Raw genomic sequence first — 15,535 nt, 5'->3', positions numbered from 1 at the left:
TCTAATGCTTTATGCTAATGGCAATGACTAATGGTAGTCATTATCTCCATTCAATCTCATAAAAAAAAAACTTCCTCAAGAGAGAGTGCTCATAACTAGAATGCTGTTTAAAATTAAACTGTTTTTCTAAAACACAGAAAATAAAAAGCACTTAAATACTAGAGGTTGGATGGCTAATTTATTTTGTTTTGAGTATGTTTGACAACCACTGCCATCATTAACTTTGCCACCAGCCAAATTGATATTTCACACCATAGTGTGTTATAGACTCATATGTGTGTGTATGTGCATACATAAAGCTTTCAAGTGTTTTTGCCCATTTGAGAATATAGGTGAAGATTATATATATATATATACATATATATATATACACACACACATATACATATATATGTATACATATATACACATATATGCACGTATATGTGGGTGTGTATGTGGGGGGGAACCAATGGCTGAAACAAATCTGATACTAGCCCACGAGCCCTTTGGACACTTGGTGTTTTTAAAAAGGAAGGTGGGTTCTCTTATCCATTTCTGATTTCAGTTATGAATTCTGCTTACTTGACAGATACACAGAATGCCTCCATTTTGAGAACAGGAACAGAAATACATGAATGAATGAAGTTGCTTTTTGCATCTGATCAGTACTAAGTGGGATATTAAATTTATTCCAAACAAGTAAGTGTTAATTTTGGTTTCATTGTAAGTGACCATAGCACAGTCAGAATGTGGTGACTTTCATGGGCCAAAACTTTCATATTTCTTATAAAATTTCCCCATTTCCAGACCTTCAGGACTTATGTGTCCATGTTCTAAGATTATATATGTATGCATATAAATATATCTGTGAATATATACACATATATATTTGTTTATATACATATGCAGCACACTCCTACAAGTATGATTCTAATCAGTACAGTTTAATCAGTGTAATGTCATGCTTTTCTAGGCAGCATTGTCTTATTTGGGACAGCATTGTATGGTTGATAGAATGCTGGGTTTGGAGTAAAAAAGATTTTTTTTTTTTTTAGTGAGGTACCTGGGGTTAAGTTACTTGCCCAGGGTCACACAGCTAGTATGTGTTAAGTGTCTGAGGCCGGATTTGAACTCAGGTACTCCTGACTCCAGGGCCAGTGCTATATCCACTGCACCACCTAGCTGCCCCAAAAAGATTTATTTCTAAATCTTAGTTGACACTTACTAGGTGTGTGACCCTGAAAGTCACTTAGCTTCTATGTTCCTTTGTCATTTCCAAAGAATTTGTCTACTACCTAAGACATTATTATGTGCCTTGGAGATAATGGAATTATAGCATTAAGGAGAAAGATGTTGAGAGAGTGAATCTGAGATTTCACCAAACTAAGCAATTACTGTATCATCTTCTCCATTACTGACTACTTTTGTCTAAGAATAAGTTCCTAAGGAGTGGGATTCCTGACCATATGGTATATTAGGGCTTCATTACCACGTGGGAAGTAACTATGGATATAACTTCTATCTGGGGCCAAGACAGCCCCAAATGATGAAGATGTTCCAATGTCATTATGGTTTTGACTAAGTAATACTAATTATGTTTATACAAAGAATGTGTGGGTTGTGTGGAGATAAAATTGATATATAACTCAAGAAAGCAGGTTCTTTCATGAATTTTGTTGCTATATGATCTAAAGAAAAATTTCCAAAATTCTACCTAATTTTATTTAACTATACATACATTTTGTGTGTCTAAGGCATTTTGCTCAATGTATGGATTTGAAGAAATTTCTAGTTCCATTTTATCACAAGGCAATATTCTGCTAGGAGTATGATAAATTAATCAGTCCTAATGTATTCAGTAGGTGCTAATGAGCATGAATAGCTTTAATATGTTAATCCCTTAGATAGGAAATTTACCATTTGCTTGGGGACTTCTTAGGGTAAAGCTATCACATAGTGGAGTACTTTCAAAGGTGGATAACTAAGGAACTGTGACATGCTGGTGAAAAAATTATTGGGGACTAGAGGGAGGGGAGTAGTTTTCTTAGTTGTCCTAAAATCATGTTGCATAAGTGGTTCTTCTTGTTTTTTTCTGTAGGAGGCCTTGTAGGCCTGGTTTTGATTTTCTGTAGGAAAGAATTGCTGAATGAAAGGCAATAATGATAACTTTTGTGTATAGAATCCTATAATATTTTGCCCACAATAGCTCCATGACATAGATAGTTAAAGTATGATTATCCTCTTTTTACAAGCGATGAAAATAATATTCTGGTAAATTAAAGTGACTTTGATAAGGTCCTACAACAAGTATCAGAGACAGCATTTTAATCCAGATCTCTAAGCACTAAGATCAGTGTTCTTTCTACTATATATTTCTGCTTCTCCTGTCTGTTTCTACCAATAATAACACAGCTGAAAAGAAGCATGGCTATAGAATTAGGTGAGTCTATAGTAACATTTTTCAGTGCTTCATATTCATTCATTCCTTTATGATTTCAATTGCTAACTAGTTAACAATTCAGAAATAGATATCTAAATGTATATGTATATGTGTATCTATTTATATGTATACATATATTGCATATATAGGAAGACATAAAAAGAGACTTAAGAAGAGAGAAGACAAAGACATAGAGAAAGAGACAACATAGAGAGATGAAAGCCAGGAGGTAGAATATTGTACTTAGAAAAACAAAAAGACCGGAATTCCAATTCCATCTCTAGCACTAACTAGTCATTCTGGGTCTTTGAGGTTTAATTGCCTTATTTGTATGATACCAATAATATCTATAGTCTTTATCTTCTAGAATTGGGAGGTTCAAATGAGAAAATGGTATTTACTTACTAGCTTCTCTTCCCCAGAGAAACAGCCTAGTATAATGGAAAGAGGGCTGTTCTAGGACTCAGGAAGAGCTAGGTTCAAGTACATACATGCTGTGTGACGCTGGCCAAGACAGGATTCTTAGATATATTTTAAGACTGTATTTCATGGACAAGTAGCTGGTATATAGGAATAGAAGGTGTGTTTTTATTAGGTGGTTCCCTATTCTAATAAAATCACAGGTGTGTCTATGTTCATATGTATATTTTATGCAACGTATAATATTTTAATCATGTATCAATCACCAGCTATATGGTAGCACTGAGTATAAAGAGAAGGAAAATAAAACAATGCAATATTGATACATATATGTATGTTTATATGTATATTTACACATGCATCTCTATATATTTGAATATAGTTGTTTGAATTAATTTAGTTGATAACATGTTTAAGAGATAACATGTTATTGACACGGTAGTTTAGAGAGATGGTCTCAGTGCCAGGAAGAACTGGATTTGAGTCACTTAAGCACTCAGTATTCTAGACAACTCTTTAAAGAATACATGTTACGAAGAAGGTTCCAACATGCATAGCTAAAAGGAGTTTCTTTAATCAATATATGTTGAACACTATCTATTTTTTGTGAGGCAATTGGAGTTAAGTGACTTGCCCAGGGTCACACAGCTAGTAAGTGTTAAGTGTCTGAGGCCGGATTTGAACTCAGGTCCTCCTGAATCCAGGGCCGGTGCTCTATCCACTGTGCCTCCTAGCTGCCCCATTGAACACTATCTTAAGTGTAATAGAAAGCAAAATTATTGCTGTTTGGTTGTGTTAAGTTGTGTCCAAGTCTTCAAGAACCCATTTGGTTTTGTTGGGGTTCTTTTTGGCAAAGACACTGGAGTGATTTGCCATTTCCTTCTCCAACTCATTTTACAGATGAAGAAACTGAGGCTAATAGGGTTAAGTGACCTGCCCAGGGTCACATAGCTAGTAAATGTTTGAGGCTAGACTTGAACACAGGAAGAGGAATCTTTTTTACTCCAGGACTAGTTCTCTATCCACTGCTAAGCACTCTAGCCCCCTAGTTACCCAGAATGCAAAACAAAACAAAACAAAACCACCACCAAAAGAAGAGATATCCTTTGTTCACAAAGTAAGCATACATTTTAGCTAGGGAGAAGAGTGGTAAAGGGAAATAGATAGATGAATGGATGGAGAGATGATAGATAGATAGATTATAGATAGATGATAGATAGACAGACAGACAGACAATGTATACAAGTCAGAGAGGGAGAGGGAGAGAGACAGAGACAGAGACAGAGACAGAGTTATGAAGATAAAGAATTTATTAAGCACTTATATTCCAGGCACTATACTAAGTAGTAGGGATACAAAATACAAGCAAGTAAGAGAATCAAGCTTACACCAGACAGGTTGCTGTGATGTGGTCTGAGGTTAGTTGGGAAGAAACATACCCTGGTTTGTGGCAAAATAAGGTGAAAGCTCACCTATCAGCATCTTAGAAGGACAGTCAAAGGTTCTGGTGGGAGAAGAATGAGGAAATGATAGAGATGAGTGGGATAAGGAAGATAGTAACCATAGTACATAAGTAGATCTGTGTATGTGAATATATACACATATATGTATGCACATTAACATATACATGCCCATATGTATATTCACATGTATATATCTATGCATTACAGTTATTAAAAGCTCATATGTACAATGTACATGCATATACTTATGTAGACACCAGTGGACTCTACCTACAGATACCCTAGAGTTCTAATTTTGTGGTACAGGCATTTGGACAATAAGATAGAATATTATAAGACATAAATTATATAGGACAAATGGTAATGGTTTGGAGACAGATAAGGGAGAAATATAGACTCGCATTTTAAGGGAAAGCTTCAAGGAAGACATGGTCCTGGATACACTACTGTTAAGCAGAGGTACATACTTTTTCCTTCCACTTTTCTTTAATTCAAAAATAAATCCAAACCTGAGTTTCCATAGAGAGGTGTGTGTGTGTATATGTCTGTATATGTCTGTATTTGTGTGTGTACATATTTCAGACTCCTAGAAATTTTTCCACTGACAGTCTATGACATCAAGGGTTTTTTTTTGTTTGTTTGCTTTGTGACATGGTCTAGGCAAGAATTTGTTTTGCTTGACTAAACATATTTGTAATAGATTGTGGTTTCTTGCTTTTTCAATAGGGTGGGGGAGATGGGAGAGATGAGATTTTGGAGCTTAAAATAAAATAAAAATGATTAAAATAAGATGGCACTAATAAATTTCTACTGTGCCTGCTAAGTATTTTCTGTCACCTTGCTTCAAGCTTTATGGTATTCAGCCCATAAGTCAGCATATTACTTGATTTGAAACCTAGTTTGAAAGATAAGCACAACAGCATTTTTCTTGTCATGGAAATTGGATATAGGCTTCAAATTCACATCTATAATAAATAGATTTCATTATGACAAATTTATTTTCAGTGACTTAGTCTATTCATTCTGAATTCTTTAAACATCCTGAATGTGATCCAGCTTTGAAAGTAATTTTATCCTTTACTTTTAAACATACTAGAAGGTGGTAACCAGGGGAGTGGCCTATTATATAAAATCAGTTTTATCCTTTACAACTGAATAACTCTAATAGGAGAACCAGAAGAGAGCAGAGAGGTCCTTTAATCCAACCCCCTCCCTTTTTTAAAATATAAGGAAAATGAGGCCCAGAGAAATTAAATGATTTGCTCAATGTTAGGTAGATTTAGGATTGGAATTAAGGATGCTCCACCTGACATCAGAATCGGTGTTCTTTCCACTTCTTGATCCTGTCCTCCTTTTGGTTGGTTCTGAGATAATAGTTGTGGCTCTAGAAGATTTTCTTCAAGATTGTCCCCTATCTATAATTCTATTCCAGTTGAGACCTTAGGACGATAGATCCAAGAAAATCCAATACAAGCCCCTAGGAGTAATACCAGCTATTGGGTAACTAATCTTGCAACTGAGGGTAAGAACCAAGCATATAGGTTCATTTCCATCTCTATCTCTTCTTTCTACTCCTCCTCCTGCTCCTCCTTCTCTTCACCTCCTCTTTTTCTACCCCTTTCTCCTCCTCTTCTTCATCTTCCTTCTTCAAGTTCATCAATTTATTGAAGAGTAATAAACTACAAGTAGTTCATTTGATAGTTTTTCTGCCTTTCCCTCCCACTACCATTCTACTAAATTATTCTCATAAGAACTATACTTTTGTCCTTTTAATTCATGCCTGGGTACTCTCAGCAACTAGCAGATCAAGAAATAAGCATGTTTGTATAAGGCTTTATAAGCACCTGCTGAAAACAGCTAAACTCATGCTTTGTGTTTAATATAAATAACTGAAAACAAAATGAACAGGTCTTTGAGAAATAATTCAGGAGTTGATTTCCCCCACCTTGATGCCACAGGCAGCTTCCTTCAAGAGTAATTGTAGATACACCCACATTATTGGGGAAGAATAGACTCAATTGTGAATAGTTGACTATAATGACGAGAACAGGGAGGTGAATAAGACTGAACACTACTTTACTAGAGTTTAATATTTACTTCAATGAAACAGAAGAACTCCTGAGAGGAGAATTAATTAGATGGATTCAGGTTACCATTTTCCTCAATTTCCTCCCTATGTGTTCTTTGGGATTTCCCCTGCTGGGAATCCTACTAGGATAGAATTTGAGAGGTATTTGTAACCTTTCACAGTGTAACCGACACAGTTCTTACAAATACATATGCACACACACACACACACACACACACATATAAAATCTCTCTATATATGATTTATATATATAATTTGTATATATATATATATGATTTTTATTTACATGTATATATTCTTTTGTGAACCTTAAATACTACTTATAACTTCTAGTTATTAATATACCATGATTTATAAGCGCTATGTGGTTTAGTTGTATCTGGCTTTTTGCGACCCCATTTAGGGTTGTCTTGGCAAAGATAATGTAAGACTTTGCCATTTCCATCTCCAGTTCATTTTAGAAAGGAGGAAACTTAGAAAAATAGGGTTAAGTGACTTGCTCAAGGTCATACAGCTAGTAAGTGTCTGAGGCCAGATTTGAATTTACAAAGATGAATCTTCCTGAATCTAGACCCAGCACTCTATCTGCTGTACTACCTATGTGGTATAGAGGTGCTAGATATTCTACATTTTGTTTGTATACTGTCATTTGCATTTTTCTTTCCTTTTAGCCTGTAAGATCTTTGAAAGTAAAAACTATCTTTTGCCTTTCTTGACTTGTTGGTGCTTTTTACAGTGTTTAGCACACAGTAAAAGCTTAATAATTACTGATTTAATACTGTTATTATAACTAACAATATCAAGCCAGTTCAAGGAATTAATATCATCATTATTATGTGAGTGGCATCACTTGAATACTGTTTTTAGGGTTTCTCTGAAATAAACATCACAACTATCTCCAGACAGTATTCCTTCTAGATGTTTCTAGCATTTCCTAGTGAAAAATCTTAGAGTAACAACACTGACTAAAACACTAAAAGTTACTCAACAGATGTTTACAAACAAGATAGAAAGGGATGATAGGGATAAGGACTACATTGCGATTTAATTGACATACTAAATTTCTACATGAGGACTGTCTCTCTACCAATCCAGGTCAGGCCATGGGATGATAGGGATAAGGACTACATTGTGATTTAATTGACATACTAAATTTCTACATGAGGACTGTCTCTCTACCAATCCAGGTCAGGCCATTCTCTGCAACTTAATCTCAATGTCAGACAATAATAGAAACAAAAGCAAATAGATCTCTGGAGGCCTTTTGATATGCATAATGTACTAGCACAATCATGTCCAACTCTTTGTGACCCTGGGTCACACATCTAGTAAGTATCTGAGGCTACATTTGAATTCAGAAGAGTCATCTTTTTGACTCTAGGCCTGACACTACCCACTGTACCACCTAGCCGCCTCAGCTGGTGATAGATTGCATTTCTGCAGTTCAAGAGCCAGCATAGATAAGTTAGGAAAGGTTCATTGTCTGAAAGATGGTTGGATATTGGGCCTATATATTTTTTTTCAAACAGAAATCAAGAAAGATTCTCTATTAAGGCATATCATAGCTACATAGAATCATAGAATTTAAGATTTAAAAGAGGCCCAGGAGGACATACAGTCTAAACTTTATCTTAAAAAGATGCTTTCTACAAAATACTACTGAAATAATTACTACCCTTAAAAACCTCAGGTTAGGGAGAGCCTACTACTTTCCAAGGTATCCCCTCCTCCCACCCCCCCTTTTTTTTTTTACATTTTTGCATTTTATTTTTTCCTAAAGCAGGAAATGTTTTATGAGTAAAAGATATAGAGCTAAGAGCTACCTTAGAGGCTAACTACTCCAACATGCTCATTTTATAGATGAGGAAACAGAGACATAGTTTAAGTGACTCGCCCAAGGCCACACAGTTAATATTTGAACCCAGGTCTTCCGACTCCAAATCCATTATCCTTTCCATTGTGCCATGCTGCAGCCAAATTTGAACCCTTTTAAACTCATTATTTCCATTTTTACTCTCTGGGGCCAAGCTGGAGAAATAGAATCCCTTGCGCATATGATATATTTCTAAAATACTTGAAGACAGCTATCATATTCCAATTCCTTCACCCAGTTCTTTTCTTCTATAGGTTAACAATCCCCAATTCTTTCAGTCAATCTTCATATAACCTAAACCATCCTTATTGCCTTTATCTGAACACTCTCTATTATCAATACATTCCCTAAAATGTGGCAACCATCATAGGACACAGTACACAGAAGTGGTATGATGGGGGAATTACAATAGGACCATTGCCTCTTTCTTCCTGAATCTCCCTAAATGTAAGCGAAAAACCATATTAGATTTAATGGCTCTACTGAAATAGTATTGGCTGATATTGACACTGCAGTTCACTAAAACCCCTGGATGTCTTTGAGAAGAATTTATGTATAGTAACATCTGCCCTATCTTGTACTTAGGAAGTTGATTTTTGTAAACCAAGCATTAGACTTCATTTTTTATATCCTGTGCCATGTTTCAGTGAATTTTATCCATTTAGGTTTTCTAATCTAAGATCTTTCTGAATCTTGACTATCATCCAATGTGGTAGCTATCACTCCTAGCTTTATACATGGAGAGAATTCAATTTGTTTTTATAGGTGGAACAGTAGGTAGAGCACTGGGTCTGGGGTCAGGAAGGTCTGAATTCAAATTCAGACTCAGACAATAGTAGCTGTGTGACCCTGGGCAAGTCACTTAACCTTTGTCTGCTTCAGTTTCCTCAGCTGTAAAATGAGAATTATAATAGCATTTTCTTCTCAGGTTTGTTGTATCAAAGGAAATAATATTTCTAAAGTTCTTAGCCTAGTGCCTGGCACACAGTAGATGCTTAATAAATGTATGTTTTCTTTATTCCTTTATGGAGTTCTTCTGCTTCTTGGATAGCTAAAGTCTCTAGTTTCTGATACAAAACAGATTACTCCAATAAACTATGTTCTTTCTTAATAGTAAAGAGTATCATAGTAAGGATCTACAATATTTATTATACAAATCACAGGGAGGAGTATGAGGGAATCTTATAGAAGGAAGATTAGAAGTTGCTTCTATCCTTGGTCTTATACCTTAGAATTCTTTATGTATCTGTTGAATTGGAATTCTTATTATGAGCAGACTGTTCAACATCAGTTGAGAGGAGAGGTAAGATATTGTTTATCCTCACACCAGGGGACTCATGTTTTGGTATTCAATTTACCTTCAGTTTCTTTTCCCCTCTGGAGGGCTAGAGGGCACAGCACCAAACTCTTCTCAAAGCCTCCCTTTATAGATAGCTCATAACCTTCTGGGTACCTCCATTTTCATCAGCAACTCTGCTTGGCTTATATTCTCAGGAACATCATTCCCCACACTCCTACCCATGAATCCCAGCCTCTGTTTTTCAACTTCCTTTTGTTTATTGTCTTTCCCCATTAGATAGTAAGCTCCTTGAGAACAAGAACTGTTTCTTTTTCTTGTTTGAATTCCTAGCATTTAGCACAGTACCTAGCACATACTAGGCATTTAATAAATGTTTAGTGGATTGAATAAACTTCAATTGAACTACAGACAGAAGTTTCCACAGTTGTTAAATTAAAGTAATTCCCGTAAGTGAGCCTTAATCATTTGTTTAAACTTTTTATTTTCTCCCAACATCTTTCAATTCACTGAAAGGAAGCAGCTTTTTTGAAACATTATACCAGCCTAACTGCTGTTTTCAGATGAGCAAGACCATACAATGTTTAACATGTCCTCTTACCTGTAAAATCACATAACTTAATAAGAACCTAGAACCCATCACCAATTAATTTAGTCTTCTGTAAATGGAGAAATGGAGGGAGATGGACAAGATAGCTATGTTATTTTATTCAGGTTTTGGGTTTTGTTTTGTTTTGTTTTGCAGGGCAATGAAGGTTAAGTGACACAGCTAGTAAGTGTCAAGTGTGTGAGTCTGTATTTGAACTCAGGTCCTCCTAAATTATTTGGATCATGTTTAACATTCTCTTGGTTTCAAACAGAAATTGAGACCTAGAACATGTAGACCATGTTGGGTTTCACTCCTGTTTCAAAGCTTTAAAATCTATGAAAACTATGGCTGGGAACCCAAGAAAACTAGGCTGAAGGAAATTGAACTAAATACACAGAAATACGTTTGAGTAAACATATTTCTTTTCAAAAGAATATTAGTAAGTAGCTAAGAAAACTCAGGTCTGATAAAAGGATGCAAATGCATAAAGAAAAACAACACACATGGCCTCCTTCCTAGTAGAAGCACATTTCCTTGAATTCTCACTCACCAAGAAATGTCCTTGTCCTACCTAATTGTTTCTGTTTTGTATTTGTCTTAAAGGTCTCCACCATTAAAAGTGGTGTAATATGAGAATATGTGTTTAATGTCAAGGTTCCAGAGGTTATTAGCTTTTTGTTGTGTCATGGACACCTTTGGCAATCAAGTTAAGCCAATGGACCTCTTCTCAAAGTAATGTTGTTTTTTTAAATGAATACATTAAAATGTTATGTAGAATTACAAAGGAAACATATTTTATTGAAATACAGTTATAAAAATATTTTTAAAATCACAACCCTTAGATCAAGAAATCGTTTCATGTATAGTTGTTGTAAAAAGGATTTTGTATAGGTCGGTAGTTCAACAAAGTTTAAATACATGAAAAACAAATCAAATATGGAAGAGATGAAACAAGAATTTATTAAATTCCTACCATGTGCCAGGCATCATTCTAATTGCCTAACAAATATTATTTATTCGCTCCTCACAAGCTTGTGAAGTAGGTCCTATTGATATTTCCATTTTGTCATTGAGGAAACTGAGACAGACAGAGGTTAAGTGATTTGAACAGGGCTACAGAGCTGAAGTGTCTAGAGTCTGATTTGACCTCATGTCTGCCTGACTCTAGGCCCAGTCCTCCTATCTACTACACCACCTAACTGCCTTTAGTAATCAGATTCTAAATTGTCTAAATGTAAGCCATAACTAATATCAACTTTGACCATTGCTCATAGAATCTCCTTTTCTACTCACTAGTGCAGAAAAACAGGGCCTGTCTCCTCCCTTCCCCCAATTTGGTTAATAATTTATTTAGGGAAATATAGAACAAACTATTTCCTTCAAAGGATACTGTGGTCATATAGCTTATAGCAAATGAATTAAATTAGCAAATATAGATAGACAGTGATAGATAGATGGATGATAGATACATAATCACATAGACAGATGATAGATAGATAGATAGATAGATAGATAGATAGATAGATAGATAGATAGATAGATAGATAGATGATAGATAAAGAGAGAGCTAAAAACCCAAGAAATGTTTCCATAACTTCAAATTTCTCACACCTTTATTCCACCTATAAGAATAATGCATTTGTTTCACCAAGAAGTCTCTTCCTTCATTGAGATACTTTTCTGATACCTCATCCTGACATGATGGTACCCAGGATTCTAAAAGGCTCTATCTATGAAATTCAGCTCTGAAAAGTCCTACAAAACCACAAAGACTTTAGACGAGTTGTTGTGTCATTTATCAATGGTCATAAAGACCAGCTACAGAGGTCACCACTGGATTGTGTTCTGTGTTGTTTGTGGGAGCGCCTACACCACTGAAAACCCCAGTCATTGAAGTTAGGTTAAGTGCCCTATGTTAACTTTGATTTTATAATATCAAGGCCAAGTCTTTATAATATTTCTCCAATAACACGTATATATCTTAAAAATGATGTTAGTATAATCTTAGTAATAATCTAATAATAATAATAATAAAGTAAAACAATTTTCTCCATATCAAGTCTATTTCAAATAGACTATGCAGAAGAAAGACATAATCAGAATACCTGAATGAACTCTCCATAAATCTGCCACTTCTTTAAAACCCATTTTGTCATTCAGTCATTGTTCAGTCATGTCCAAATCTCAATTAGTTCTCTGTCAGCAAGGTTCTAGCTTAATGTCATTTATATGTATGTCATTAGTCTCTTTTGTTATACTTTTAGTTTTATGACTTTTTAGCACAGCTATTATTCCAAAGAAATGTGCAAAGGTTGTAATTCTTAAAGAACACACATCAATGACTATTAGAGATATTTCCATCATTGTTGGTATGAAAAAGACTAATTACTTTTGAGGATCATTCAAACCCACAAACAAGGACAATAACAATAAAGTGCACATGAAATTGAAGTTGAAAATTTAAAACAAGGCTAAAAACTGACAAATGATTACCATAAAATGGCCCAATTAATCCTCAGAAAATAAGCAAAGACTTTCAGAAGGACACAGCCCTGAATGGGGTTGTTACTGATTTTTCTTAAGTGTAATGTGGACTTCTTGAAGTTGAAAAAACAGTGAGAAATCCATTAAGGAAGTAACTGATCTTTTTGTGGTGCAAAGAATTAGAAATTGAAGGGATAACCATCATTTGGGGAATGACTGAACAAGCTATGATATATGATTGTGATGAATTGCTATTGTGCAATAAGAAATAATGAGCAGAATAGTTTTAGAAAAACCTGAGAAGTCTTATATGAACTTATATAAAGTGAGCAGAACCAGGAAAACATTAAACATAGTAATAGCAATATTATAATAATAATTGCCTAGGAAAGATTTGGCTAATTTAATGAAGATAACAATCCAAAACAATTCCAAAGGACCCATGACGAAAAATGCTATCTATCTCCAGAGAAAAAACTGGTGAAATCTGTGCTAATTAAAGCATATTGTTTTTCACTTTATTTTTCTTGAGGTTTTTTGTATGTGCTTTCTTTTGCAGTATGGCTAATATATAAATATATTTTGCATGGTTTCATATATATAATCAATATCTTATTGCTTTCTTTCTCAAAATGTGGTAGAGGGCCAGGAGGGGAAAAGATACATTGGAATTCAAGATTTTTGAAAACTAATGTTAATTTTTAAAAATCTGACTTGGAAATATTTAGCAAAATAAATAAAAATATATTTTAAAAAATAAAACCAGAAGGAAAGGAACAAAAAGAAACAGCTGCCAGACATTACTATTGGATTAAAAAAAACATTTATGCAAGATATTACAAAAACTATTCTACTAAAGATTGGGGAAAAGGGAATTTTTATTAATGAAACTCATGATTTTTTCATTCAAATCTATTCAGAAATTCTCAAAAGAAGTCCAGTTAAGATCTGAACATTTTTATCAGACTGGAAAATATTCACCCTACAATTTGGGGGGGATTTAAATAATTTTCCAATGGTACCAGGAGTCATCCCTATTTGAGGGAATATTGAAATATGATTAATATAGAAATATACTAACAAAAGAATTATTCTGAAATTAAATAAATTCCCAAATGTAATTAGAATGCTACTACCAGATCTTTTCCTATGACATGTACCACTGAGTTTCCAAAATACAGACAGGAAATGGAAGTGTTTCAGTGATGTGGGAAGTCCCCTGACTTATCCTCTGCAGGAAACCAATGGACTTTAATCATGTCTTTAAAAAATGGACTACTCATTAGAGGCACATAATATCCAATGTGATAAAAGTTAAGGATATTATTATTCTCACTTTTAAGATGAGAAAACTAAGATTTCAGAGAGGTTAAGTGACTTGTTCATAGCTTCACAGCTTTCTATCTTTCTTTCTCCCTCTCTCAAGAATGCTGGTATTGATATTTAAAACCTTAGATTTAAAATCCTCTTTCTGCTAAATACTACCTGAATGACCTTGTTCAAATCAATTAACTTCTCTAGACCTCATTTTCCTTATCGATAACATGAGAGGTTACACAATGTCCATGAATTGACCCAAAGACCTTCCTTCTGTAAGTCCTCTATGGTGTTCAGAGGCACAGAAAAACCAAATAACACATCAACCAAATTTGGAGAAAACTTTGCAACTGTCTAGCTTGTTTTTGTTAAGTATTTTGTCACATAGCCTTCTGCCTTCATTTGTATTAGATTACACTGCATAACCCATTGTTTTGCAATGTGCATGTGTATGTGTGTATGTGTGTTTGTATGTATGTATGTGTGCTTGTGTTTTGTATCTCTGATTGAACTCAGCATTGTGGACAGGAGCTTTATTGCATTTTTAAATAGATATTATATATTTTAAAGTAGTACCCTCTCAATAAGTGCTTATTAATTAATTTACTTATTCAGTGCCATACCAATCCGACTACCTAAAAATTATTTTATAGAGCAAGAAAGAATAATAACAAAATTCATCTGGAAAAACAAAAAATCAAGAATATTTAGGGAAATAATGAAAAAAAATTCACAGGAAGGTGGGTTAGCAGTACCAAACCTGGAGCTCTACTATAAAGCGGCAGTCATCAAAACTATCTGGTACTGGCTAAAAAATAGAGTGGAGGATCAATGGAATAGGCTAGGCTCAGGAAATGCAGTAGTAAATGACACTAGTAATGTCGTGTTTGATAAACCCAAAGACTCCAGCTTCTGGGATAGGAACTCAGTATTTGACAAAAACTGTTGGGAAAACTGGAAGATAGTATGGCAGAAATTAGGCATAGACCAACATCTTACACCTTATACTAAAATAAGGTCAAAATGGAAACATGATTTAGACATGAGGTGCTACCATAGGTAAATTAGCAGAGAAAGGAATAGTCTACCTATCAGATCTTTGGAAAGGAAAACAGTTTTTGACCAAACAAGAGATAGAGTATATTATAAAATGCAAAGTTGATGATTTTGATTACATTGAATTAAAAAAATTTTGTACAAACAGAAGCAATGCATCCAAAATTAGAAGGGAGGCAGAAAGCTGGGAAACAATTTTTGAGGCCAGTACTTCTGATAAAGGCCTCATCTCTAAATTATATAGGGAACTAAATCAAATTTATAAGAACCCAAGTCATTCCCCAATTGAGAAATGGTCAAACGATATGAACAGGCAGTTTTCTGATAAAGAAACCAAAGCTATCTATTCCCATATGAAAAAATGCTCTAAATCTCTAATGATTAGAGAGATGCAAATTAAAACAACTCTGAGGTACCACCTGACACCTATCAGATTGGCTAATATGACAAAAAAGGAAAATAATAAATGTTGGAGAAGTTGTGGGAAAATTGGAACACTAATCCATTGTTGGTGGAGCTGTGAAC

This window comes from Dromiciops gliroides, chromosome 4 (genome assembly GCF_019393635.1).
Source record: "Dromiciops gliroides isolate mDroGli1 chromosome 4, mDroGli1.pri, whole genome shotgun sequence".
In the NCBI taxonomy this organism is placed as follows: domain Eukaryota; kingdom Metazoa; phylum Chordata; class Mammalia; order Microbiotheria; family Microbiotheriidae; genus Dromiciops; species Dromiciops gliroides.
The sequence above is the reverse complement of the archived record's forward strand: the minus strand, read 5'-3'. Positions refer to the sequence as shown.